This window comes from Micromys minutus (assembly GCF_963924665.1).
Source record: "Micromys minutus genome assembly, chromosome: 1".
Taxonomy (NCBI): Eukaryota; Metazoa; Chordata; class Mammalia; order Rodentia; family Muridae; genus Micromys; species Micromys minutus.
Window position 1 is genome coordinate 194,706,292 of NC_137969.1, and position 12,834 is coordinate 194,719,125.

A 12,834-nucleotide genomic window follows, 5' to 3' on the forward strand; every position below is an offset into this window, starting at 1 on the left:
GGGTATTGGGGAAAAATAGGACTAAAACCTTGAGAGCCAAGAGAATCAATGGAAACAGGCAACCTTGGGAGGCAGGAAGTGGGGGGACCCTCGAGAGTGTACCAGAGTCCTCAGGACTCAAATAAATGGACTTAGATGAAATGCCCTGCAGTAAAGTAAGAAAACTGTAGAGTCCACCTCCAGTCGAAAGTCAGAGCATCCAGTCAAGATTACTGTTTTTTAAATGAATGTCATATTGTAGTTAGTCTAAGTGACTTATTGTTTGATCTAGAGATAGATTCATTAGAATTTGTCAACCCACATCAGAGGGTCCTTTTCTTTCAGTAAATTGCCTTTAACAAAGACCTGTAACTTGCCAAAGTAGAGAGAAAAAGACACTGAAGAGTGCTTAGCTCAAAGTAGACATCTATATCACACCCTTCCTACCAAGTATATGAGATTTCCCAGAATTATGGCAATGTAATATTGTAAAAGCCAGAAGCATGTAGAAGAAAAAAATGGAGAAATGGAAGGAAACGGCATTTTCTGGACACAATTGGACACTTGTGTATATTAATTCATACCATATGTGACAACATGCACAGGATGTGAGCAAATGCAAGCCAGATAAAATTTCTTTTTCTTTTTAGCTTCAAGAGGTTCCATTTATTAATTGCTGTCCTTAATACCTGCACTATAGAAGTTCAGTTCAAAAGCATTTCTATATTGATTAATTACAGTATATTCTAGGTTTTCTCTTCTATCAGATTAGAACATCTGGTTTTGACGTCTCAAATCCATTTGAAGTATAGTTTTTTTTTAAATAGGACATTCTCTGCATTTATATTTCAGATGTTATCCCCTTGCAACAAATCTCATTCCTTTAACCCTCCCATTGCCTCCATAAAGGTGCTCCCTCTCCCAACAACCTGTTCCCACCTCAATGCATTGGCATTTTCCTACACTGGGAAAATGAGCCTTTGCTGGACCAAAGGCCTTTCCTCCCATTGATGCCAGAGAAAGCTATCGTCTGCTGCATATGCACCGGAGCCATGGCTCTCTCCATAAGAACTCATTGATTGGTGTTTCAGTCCCTGGGATCTGTAATGGGTTTAGTTAGTTGATAATTTTGTTCTTCCCATTGGGGTTACAGATTCTTTCAGCTCCTTCAGTCCTTTCTCTAGCTCCTTCATTGTGATTCCCATCTTCAGTCCAATGGATATCTGCAAGCATCATCTGCTGTATCAGTAAGGATCAGGCAGAGCCTCTGAGGAGGCATCCATATCACATTCCTGCCAGTAAAGACTACTTGAAATCAGCAACATTGCTTGTGTTTAGTGCCTGCATATTTGGTGGATCCCCAGGTGAGGTAGATTCTGTATGATCTTTTCTCCAATCCCTGCTCCTCAATTTTGCCCCATTATTTTCTCTCATGAATGTATTATTCTCCCTTCTAAAAAAGAGTGAAGAATCCACCTTCTGGCCTTCCTCCTCTTTGAGCTTAAGAATTTCTGTGAGTTGTTTCTCGGGTGTTCAGAGCTTTTAGGGCTAGTATCTGCTTATCAGTGAATACATACCATGAATGTTTTTTTATGACCATGTTACCTCACTCTGGATGGTAGCTTCAAGTTCCAATCAATTGCCTAGAAATTTCATGAAATCATTGTTTTTAATATCTGAGTAGCATTCTATTGTATAATGTAACAAATGTACCAAAATATATCCATTCCTCTGCTGATGGACACCTGTGTACTTTCCAGCTTTTGGTTATTATAAATAAGGCTGCTACGAACATGGTGAAACTTGTGTCCTTGTTACATGTTGAATCCTTTGGGGGGGTTATAATCCCAGAAGAGATAAAGCTGGGTCCTCAGGTAGTACTATGTCCAACTTTTTGAAGAACCTCCAGACTAATTTTCAAAGAGGTTGTACCAGCTTAGAAACCCACCAACAGTGAAGGAGTGCTCCTCTTTCTCCATGTCCTTGCCAGTACCACCTGAATTTTTGATTTTAGCCATTCTGACTGGTGTGAGGTGGAATATTGGGGTTGCTTTGATTGGCAATTCTCTGATGACTAGGGACATTGAGCATTTCTTTAGGTGCTTCTCAGCCATTCGATATTTCTCAGTTAAGAAATCTTTGCTTAGCTCAGTACCCTATTTTTAATAGGATTGTTTGATTCTCTAGAGACTAACTTCTTGATTTTTTAGTATATATTAGAAATTAGCCCACTATCAGATGAAGGATTGAAAAAGATGTTATCTCAATCTATTGGTTGCTGTTTTGTCCTTTTCACCATGCCTTTTGGACATACAGAAGCTTTGCAACTTCATCAGGTTCCATTTGTCGAATCTTTATTTTAGAGCATGAGCCATTGGTATTCTGTTAAAGAAAATTAACCATGTGCCTATATGTTTTAAGATCTTCCCCAGGTCCTGTTCTATTGGTTCCAGTGTAACTGGTTTTATGTGGGGGTTTTTGATCCACTTGGACTTGAGATTTGTTCAAGGAGATAAGAAAGAATCTATTAGGATTCTTCTGCATGCTGACTGCCAGTTGAACCAGCACCATTTGTTGAAGTGGCTGTTCTTTTTCCATTGAATGCATTTAGCTTTTTTTGTCAGAGATCAAGTAACTGTAGCTATGTGGATTCATTTCTGGGTCTTCAATTTAATTCCATTGATCTACCTGCCTGTCTCTGTACCAAACAGTGCAGTTTATATCACAATTGATCTGTAATACAGCTTGAGTTCAGGGATTTTGATTCCCCTGGAATCAAAATTTATTGTTGAGAATAATTTTTGCTATCCTGGGTTTTTTTTATTATTTCAAATGAATTTGCAAATTGCTCTTTCTAACTCTATAAAGAACTGAGTTGGAATTTTGATGGGGATTTCATTGAATCTGTAGATTGCCTTAGGCAAGATGGCCAGTTTTACTATGTTGTTCCTTCCAATCCATGAGCATGGGAGATCTTTCCACCTCTTGTGGTCTCCTTCAACTTCCTTCTTCAAAGACATGTAGTTCTTGTCATACAGATATACTCACTTGCTTGGTTCAGATCACCCCAATGTATTTTGTAATCTTTGTGACTATTGTGATGGGTGTTGATTCTCTAATTTCTTTCTCAGTGTTTTTATCATTTGAGTAAAGAAAGACTACTGATTTGTTTGAGCTAATTTTATATTCAGCTATTTGCTGAAGTTTATCAGCTGTAGAACTTATCTGGGTAATTTTACTGTCACTTACATATACTATTATATTATCTACAAATAGAGTCTTTCTTTTCAACTAATGAAATTAATTAATTTCTTTCAATTAAAAAGAGTCTTTGACCTCTTTTTGCTGTCTTATTCCTCTGCTTATTACTGCCAGTACTATATTGAATAGGTAGGCTGAGAGTGGTATTCTAATCTAGTCACTGATTTTTAGATTGATGTTTGCTACTGGTTTGCTGTATATTGCTTTTACTATCTTTAAGTATGGGCCTTGAATTCCTGATCTTTCCAAGACTTTTAACATGAAGGGTGTTAAATTTTGTGAAATGCTTTCTCAGAATCTATTGAGATGATCATATGGTTCTTTTCTTCGAGTTTGTTTATACAGTGGATTACATTGATAGATTTCTATATAATGAACAATCCTTGCATTCATTGAATGAAGCCTACTAGATCATAATGAATGATCATTTTGCTGTGTCCTTGAATTCAGTTTGCAAGAACTTGTTGAGATTTTGCAGCAAATTCTTGAGGAAATTTTATCTGAAGTTCTCATTCTTTGTAGGGTCTCTATGTGGTTTAGGAATGAGTGCAACTGTGGCTTCAAACAGTGAGTTGGGTAGTGTTCATTCTGTTTCTATTTTGTGAAATAGTTTGGAGAATACTGGGTATTAGGTCTTCTATGAAGGTCTGATAGAATTCTGCACTAAACCCATCTGGTTCCTTAGCTGTTTTTGGATTGGAGGCTTTTGATTACTGCCTGTATTTCTTCAGGGGTTATGGGGCCGTTTTGATGGTTTATCTGATCCTGATTTAACTTTGGTTAAATCAGCCTGTTATCTGTCTAAAAAAATTTCCATTTCCTCTAGTTTTTCCAGTTTTGTTGAGTAGAGGCTTTTGGAGTAGGATCTGATTACTTATTAAATTTCTTCAGTTTCTGTTGTTACGTGCCTCCTTTCCTTTCTGATTTTGTTAATTTGTATACTCTCTCTTTGCCCTCTAGTTAGTCTGGCTAAGAGTTTATTACTCTTGCTGATTTTCTCAAAGAACCAGCTCCTACTTTTCTTGATTCTTTGTATAAGTCTTTTTGTTTATACTTGGTTGATTTCAGCTCAAATTTTTATTATTTCCTGCCTTCTACTCCTCATGGATGTATCTGCTTCTTTTTGTTCTAGAGCTTTCACGTGTTCCATCAAGCTTCCAGTGTATACTCTCTCATGTTTACTTTTGGAGGTGCTCATAGCTATGAGTTTTTCTTTTAGCACTGCTTTCATTGTATCCCATAAGTTTGAGTAAGTTGTGCCTTCGTTTTTTTTTAAATCTAAAAAGTCTTTGATTTCTTTCTTTATTTACCCCTTTATCAAGCTATAATTGAGTCCAAACTTTTTCAGCTTCCATGTGTATGTGGATTTTTTGTTGTTTTTTTTGTTATTGAAGACCAGCCTTAGTTTATGGTAATCTGATAGCAAGTATGGGATTATTTCGATGTTCTTGTATCTGTTCAGGCCTCTTTTGTGACCAAGTATATGGTAACTTTGGAAAAAGTTACTGTGAGGTGCTGAAAAGAAGAAATATTCTTTTGTTTTAGGGTGAAACATTCTACAGCTGTCTGTTAAATCTATTTGATTCATAATCTCTGCTAGTTTTGTTGTGTCTCTTCAGTTTCTTCTTACAAAATCTGTCCATTGATGAAAGTGGGGTTTTGAAGTCTCACCCTATTATTGTGTGTGGTGCAATATATGCTTTCAGCTTTAGCAAAGGTTCTTTTATGAATATAGGTGCCCTTGTATTTGAAATATAGATGTTCAGAATTAGGAGTCCATCTTAATAGATTTTTGATGAGTAACAAGTGTTTTTCTTTATCTTTTTTGATAACTCGTTGTTGAAAACCTATTGTATTTGAAATTAGGATGACTACTCCAGGTTGTTTTTTGAGACCATTTTCTTGGAAAATTTTTCCCAGCCTTTTACTCTGAGGTACTTTCTATCATTTTTGCTGAGCTGAGTTTCCTGTATAGAAAAATCCTGGATCATGTTTACCTATTCAGTCAGATAGCCTATGTCTTTTCATTGAGGAATTGAGTCCAGTATTTTTAAAAGATATTAAAGAATAGTGATTGTCATTCCCTGTTATTTTTGTTGTTAAAGGTAGGTAGAATTATGTTTGTGTGCCTTTTTTGTTTTTTGTTTTTTTTTTGTTTGTTTGTTTTCTTATTTTTCCTAGGTTGTAGTTTCCCTTCTTGTGTTAAAGTTTTCCATCTATTATCCTTTGCAGGGCTGGTTTTGTGGACAGATATTGTGTAAACTTGGTCTTGTTCTGGAATATCTTAGTATCTTCATCTATGGTAACATAGACTTGTTGGATATAGTAACCTGGTGTGGCACTGTATTCTCTTAGGGTTGTTATGATGCCTTTCTAGGATCTTATAGCTTTCAGTTTCTGTTGAAAAGTCTGGTGTAAGCCAATGTGTTCGCATGGAGAGACCCATGGCTCCAGGTGCGTATACAGCAGAGGATAGAATTCTCCAGCTTCAATGAGAGGAGATGACTTTGCTCCAGCAAAGGCTCGTTTTCCCAGGGTAGGGAAATACCAAGAGATTTAGGAGGGAAATGGAGGTTGGGAGAAGAAGCACCTTCATGAAGGCAATGGGAGGGGGGCGCAGGAATGGGATTGGGTGAAAGGGGATAATATCTAATATGTAAATACAGAGAATATGCAACAAAATGGGAGAAAGAGAAGACTTACTAATCTGCCTTTATATGTTACTTGTCCTTTTTCCTTTACTGCTTTTAGTATATTTTCTTTATTTTGAATATTTTGCACTTTGACTATTATGTGTCGAGAAGAATTTTTTTCTGGTCCAATGTATTTGGAGTTCTGTGGCTTCTTGTATATTCATGGTTATCTCTTTCCTTAGGTTAGGGAACTTTTCTTCTATAATGTTGTTGAAGATAATTAGTGGGCCTTTTGGTTGGGAGTCTTTGCTCTCTTCTGCACCTGTTATCCTTAGGTTTGGTCTCCTCATTTAGTCCTGGATGTCTTTGGTGAGGAGCCTTTCAATTTTTACATTTTCTCTGACTCTTGTGTTAATGATTTTTACGTTATCTTCTGCCCCTGAGATTCTCTCTTCCATCTCTTGTATTCTGTTGATGATACTTGTGCCTATGACTTCTGACCTCTTTCCTAGGTCTTATTAGGTCTAGGGTTGTCTCTCTTTGTATTTTCTTTATTGTTTCCATTTCTGTTTTTATATCCTTTATAGTTTTGTTCAATTCCTTCAGTTGTTTGCTTCTGTTTTCCTGTGTTTCTCTAATGGCATTTTCTTGTTCATCCCTGTTCTCTAGGATTTCTTTAAAGGAGTTATTCATGTGCTTCTCAAAGCCGTCTATCAACATAAGGCATGATTTTAGTCCAAATCTTGTCTTTTCTGTTGTTTTAGCATATACACCACTTGGTGTGTTTGGGGGAACTGGGTTCTGATGTTGCCAGATTGTCTTGGTTTCTGTTCCTTAGATTCTTGTGCCATCTTCTTATCTTTGGTATTATTTTATCTTGTCTCTGAATGTAGCTTGTCTCTGCTATGCATCTGTGGGCTGTGCACTCGGAAGGGAGACCTCTCCTGGGTTCACCTCTATATGGGCAGGCTATGAGTTCTGATGGCGATGTACCAGCTCTAGCTCTAGGTGCAGACAGAGGCCTAAAGTGTATAGACCCAAGTGGTACCATGATTCCTGTGCCCTGAGAGTTCCTGAAGGTCTCTCCCCAGGTAGTGAATGGAGAGATAGTTTGGGCTCACCCAGGGGCTCAGAAGGGAGAGTGCTCCAGCATCTGCTCTGGATGTTCAGCTCTCTATGGGCAGTGTGCTGGCTCTGTCAGTGGTCCTGGGCACAGATTCAGATCAGACCAGTTCGTTCCCAGTCTGCACAGCTTTCCCTGCACCTTTAGAGTTCCTGGAGGTCTCTCCTCAGATAGTCAATGGAGAGAGTATGCGGGCTCATCACTGGGTTCAAGATGGAAAGAGCTCCTGTGTCTCCTCTGGGTGCTCAGGTCTCTGTGGGCAGGCCACACGTCTTGACTTCTGTTTGCCGGCTCTCTCTGTAGCTCTGGGCACAGATGAAGGCCATAACCCAGATAAAATTTCAATATGGAAGAAGGAAGTAGAGTTCCACAACTCCCTGAGTAGCTATTGGCAACTGATCGCTGCTGGGGAGGGGGGTAAAACAAAAAAGAGGATGATCCGTTTTTGCTGGGGTCCAGCCTTGACCGGAGTTGAGTCTCATTATATACTAGGAATACCTGAAAGGTAAATAAGAAAACACAGGAGCCTGGTATTGCTGTCCCTTGAAATATTCTGCCAGGACCTGAAAAATACAGAGGTGAATGCTCACAACCAAACATCCCGCTGAGTGTGGGAACCCCAATAGAGAAATTAGGCATAGGACTGAGAAGCTGAGGGGTTTGAGAACTCATAGGAAGAACAATATCAACCAACCAAACCCTCTAGAGCCCCCAGTGACTAAACCACCAACCAAAGAGTACACATGGGGGGACACATCGTCCCAGATGGTTATGTAGCAGAGGACCGCCTTATCTGGCATCACTGGGAGGGGGGGTTGTCCTCTGGAGGCTTGATGAGCCAGGGTAGGAAATACAAGTGAGCTCTGGCAAAAGTGGGTGTGCGGGTTGGGGAGCACCCTCATACAGGCAGGGGAAAGAAAAAAGGGATAGAGAGATTGTGGAGGGGAAATTGGAAAGGGTGATAACATTTGAAGTATCAGTAAATAAATTAACAAAAAGAAAGCTATTGGTAAAAAATCGATTGAGGAAGCTGACTATCTTCCTTCCTTCCTTCCTTCCTTCCTTCCTTCCTTCCTTCCTTCCTTCTTTCCTACCTTCCTTCATTTCTCTCTTATTTTTAGTGAGAGCTTCTGAACTCAGTAGTCAATATGCTTCATAATCTTGAATGAGCCTCAGTCTTTTATTGAAATCATACAATAATGTTGGGTTACAAAGTTCATAGGGGTGGGTCAATACTTGTCTATTTTCATGTGCCAACATTTTCTTGTGATAGTGAGTCATTTAGGTTTAGAACAGAAAAAAAAAAAAGAACTACAAAATCTCAAACATAAGAGTTTTGTAGCAAGTGCAATTTTTTATATCTCCTGACCAACAATCTCTGGTGAGTTCGGGGCAGCAGAATTGCAATTTCAAAGTCAATATCTTTCAGACATGTGTGAGACAGTATGATTTCATAAAAAGGCAAACATTCAGTCATACTGCTAACCTTGCAGTCTTCAGGAACCCATCTGTCTATCTACAAAAACATCCTCACTTCCTAGGTGGCTGCAAACATCATCCCTAAACCCAAACAACCTATAGCTGACTTTCTGAGAAATATGTTATTCCATCCTCAATTTTGTAATGAAATTCATTTTAAATTTGTAATGAAAATGTTTTGATTATACAGAATTAAGATGAAGACTACAGACTTACTCTGGCCACTAGGTTACTTTGATATCCACCTTAAGCAAGTGATCATAACAAACATTTCTCTTGAAATCATGAGCAGCTTTCACTTTAATTGCTAGGTCACCAACTACTGGTTTAATTAAGGAAGGAAGGAATAGAAGGAACAGTAAATAGATAAAGAGAATAATAAGTACTAAAAATAGTTGCATAAAAGATATCATAAAGTGCTTGTGCCAAAGAAGCAGGCCTTGCAGCCTCTTTGTACTCATACTGGGGCCCACAAGATGCCATAGCCTTAATTTTGGTTTTTTTTTTTTTTTTTTTTTTTTGTTTTGTTTTATTTTTTTGTCATCAGCAGTCCAACATATCTCAAGATTAATGTGGGGTGTCTCCAGCAACTTTTCTTCAAGAATGTAACTCCGAATAGGTCAACACTTTTCCAAGGTAGGCTCAAACTCAAGAGTGTCACGAATATTTGAGCAGGACAAATTAGACTTCAGGTTTTGTTTGACTTTTTAAAATACATGTAGTAGCATCAGTAAGGAGGTGAAACAGATCTAAGAGTATCTGAGGGGAGAATAAATATGATTAAAATATATTTTATAAAATTTTTATAGAATTGATAAAATATTACTATAGACTAATTTATATATAGAAATACATATATATATACTAATTTATATATATATAAATATTTATTCAGTATGTTTATATTTACTATATTGTATTTTATGCACAAAGATATTATTTTTCCAGTTTCTTATGGGTAACTTATAACCATGATACCTAATATTTTATGATCAATGTTGTTGACATACAGACATTGTCAGGTGGAATTATTTTAAATTATAGTCTATAAAATTCTTTGTTTATAAAGTGTCAGACATTGTTTAGAAAGAAATTGATTGTGACAAAAAACGTGTAAATTTGGAATAAAGAAATTAGGAATCTCTCATTAGAAAAAAAATATTGGCCCAGAGCAAGAACAGGACCACAACCATTAGGACTCACAGCCTCTCCACAGAAAACTGAATAGCCAGAAGCAATCTCCCTCCGAAGCCCACGTGCCTACAGATCCACAGGAGAGACAAGCTCTGGTCAAAGACAAGATCCATTAGCATCACAGATAAGATGGGAAGAGACAAACACAAGAACCTAAGCAGAAGAAACTAAGAAAATTGGCAACATCAGAACCCAGTTCTCCTACCACAGCTAGTAATGTTTATCTCAACACAAGAAAAAAACAAGATTTGGACATAATATCTTACCTCATGTTGATGATAGAGTGCCTTGAGAAACTAAAAAATAACTCCTTTAAAGAAATATAGAAGAACCAGGGGAACACAAGTAAGCAAGTAGATGCCTTTAGAGAGGAAACAAAAAGTCACTTAAGAGCTACAGGAAAACACAAGACAAAAATAGAGCAGGTAATGGGATTGAACAAAAGCATTCAGGTTCTAAAAACAAAAATATCAACAATAAAGAAATGACAAAAAGATACAATCCTGGAGATAGAAAACCTAGGAAAGACATCAGGAGCCATAGAAACAAGCATCACCAACAGATACAGGAGATGGAAGTGAAAATTTCAGGAACAGAGAATACCACAGAAAATATGGACACAACAGTAAAAAAAAAAAGTGCAAAATTCAAAAAGCTCCTAACCTAAAACATTCAGGATATCCAGGACACAATGAGAAGACCTAATGTAAGGATAATATGTGTAGAAGAAAGAGATTCCCAAACAAAAGGCCGAGTACATAGTTACAACAAAATTATGGAAGAAAACTTCTCTAACATAAAGAAGGAGATCAACATGAACATACAGGAATCCTACAGAAATTGAAATATATTAGACCAGATAACAAATACCTTCCAACACATAATAGTCAAACATCAAATATTCAAAAAATAAGGAATACTAAAAGCAGTAAGGAAAAAAACAAGTAACATAGGAAGGCAGACCAATCAGAATTATACCAGATTCTCATCAAAGACTATGAAAGCTAGAAGATCCTGAACAGACATTAATAAGACCATAAAAAGGAGACTGTGTTTGAAATAGCGGGAACGCCATGTCCCGTGGTTCCAGCGCCGGTTTTGACCATCACATTACTATTTTCTCTCCCGAGGGCTGACTCTACCAAGTAGAATATGCTTTTAAGGCTATTAACCAGGGTGGACTTACATCTGTAGCTGTCAGAGGGAAGGACTGCACAGTTATTGTCACACAGAAGAAAGTACCTGACAAACTACTGGATTCCAGCACAGTGACTCACCTATTCAAGATAACGGAAAACATTTGCTGCGTGATGACAGGGATGACAGCTGACAGCAGATCCCAGGTACAGAGGGCACGCTATGAGGCAGCTAATTGGAAATACAGATTGGCTATGAGATTCCTGAGGACATGCTGTGTAAAAGAATTGCTGATATTTCTCAAGTCTACACACAGAATGCTGAAATGAGGCCACTTGGTTGTTGTATGAGTTTAATTGGTATAGATGAAGAACAAGGCCCTCAAGTGTACAAGTGTGATCCTGCAGGCTACTACTGTGGCTTTAAAGCCACTGCAGCAGGAGTTAAACAGTCAACCAGCTTCCTTGAAAAAAAGTGAAGAAGAAATTTGATTGGACATTTGAACAGACAGTGGAATCTACAATTACATGCCTGTCTACTGTTCTGTCGATTAATTTCAAACCTTTAGAAATAGAAGTCGGAGTAGTTAGAGTTGAAAATCCTAAATCAGGATTCTTACAGAAGCAGAGATTGACGCTCACCTTGTTGCTCTAGCGGAGAGAGACTGAACGCTTACAGCTTACCAGATTTATGGTGCCGTGTGCCTGTGTGCTCGGTAACAAGCCGCCATGATAGAGGCCCTGAGACTCTCCTGCCACTGACTGGCTAGGACTTTATAAATAAAACAGTGCTTTTAGAGAAAAAAATAGACCGTAAAAAGAACACAAATGCCAGCCTAGGTTACTTATCCAACAAAACTCTCAATTACTATAAATGGAGACACCAAGATAATTCAGGACAAAACTGAATTTACACAATATCTGTGCTCGAGTCCAACACTACGAAGAATCATAGATGGAATACTCCGCATCAAAGAGGGAAACTTCATCTTAGGAAAATCAAGAAACTAATCTTGAAACAAACACCAAAGGGGGGATAAACACACACACAAAAATAATTCTACCTTTAACAACAAAAATAACATGAAACAACAATCACTATACCTTAATATCTCTAAACAACAATGGACTCAAATCCCAATTCAAAAGAGAGAGAGAGAGAGAGAGAGAGAGAGAAAGAGAGAGAGAGACTATGAGACTATGAGACTAGATATGTAAACAGGACCCAGCATTTAGCTGCATATAGGAATCTTATCTCATCAACAAAGTCAGGCACTACATCACAGTAATAGGTTAAAAAAAAAAAAAAAAAAAACTTTCCAAATAATGGTCCCAAGAAACAAGCTGAAGTACCCATCCTAATATCGAATAAAATATATTTTCAGCCGAAAGTTATCAAAAAATAAGGAAAGACACTTTTTGCTCATGAAAGGAAAAATTTATCAAGATGAACTCTCAATCCTCAACATCTATGCTCCAAATACAAGGACACCCACATTTATAAAAGAAACTCTACTAAAGCTGAAATCGTATATTGTACCAAACACAATAATAGTGGAAGACATCAAGACCCCACTCTGATCAATGGACAGATCCCGAAAGCAGAAACTAAAAAGAGACACAGTAAAACTAACAAAACTTATGAACCAAATGTATTTAACAAACATCTATAGAATATTTCTCTCTAAAACAAAAGAATAAAATTTCTTCACAGCACTTTCTGATAAACTGAACATATGAATATGTCACAAAATAGGCCTCAACAGATACAAGAAGATCTATATAACCCCATTCATGCTATCAGATTACTATGGACTAAGACTTGTCTTCAATAACAGCAAAAGCAACAAAATTCCAACATACATATGGAAACTGAAAAATGTTCTACTCAATGATAGGTTGGTCAAGGAAGAAATAAAGAAAGAAATCAAAGACTATCTAGAATTTAATGAAAATTAAGGGACAACAAACCCAAATGGATGGAATAAAATGAAAGCAGTGCTAAGAGAAAAACGCATAGCTCTGAGTG

The 12,834-nt window shown here is 37.4% G+C and overlaps 1 pseudogene across 1 annotated transcript; it reads left to right on the plus strand.

Annotated features, from left to right (window-relative positions):
- Nucleotides 1-10,742: 10,742 nt before the first annotated feature.
- Nucleotides 10,743-11,474, plus strand: LOC308439995 (proteasome subunit alpha type-6-like; annotated as a pseudogene). Its single transcript has one exon. The product of its transcript is annotated as a proteasome subunit alpha type-6-like (transcript).
- The last annotated feature ends 1,360 nt before the right edge of the window (nucleotides 11,475-12,834 follow it).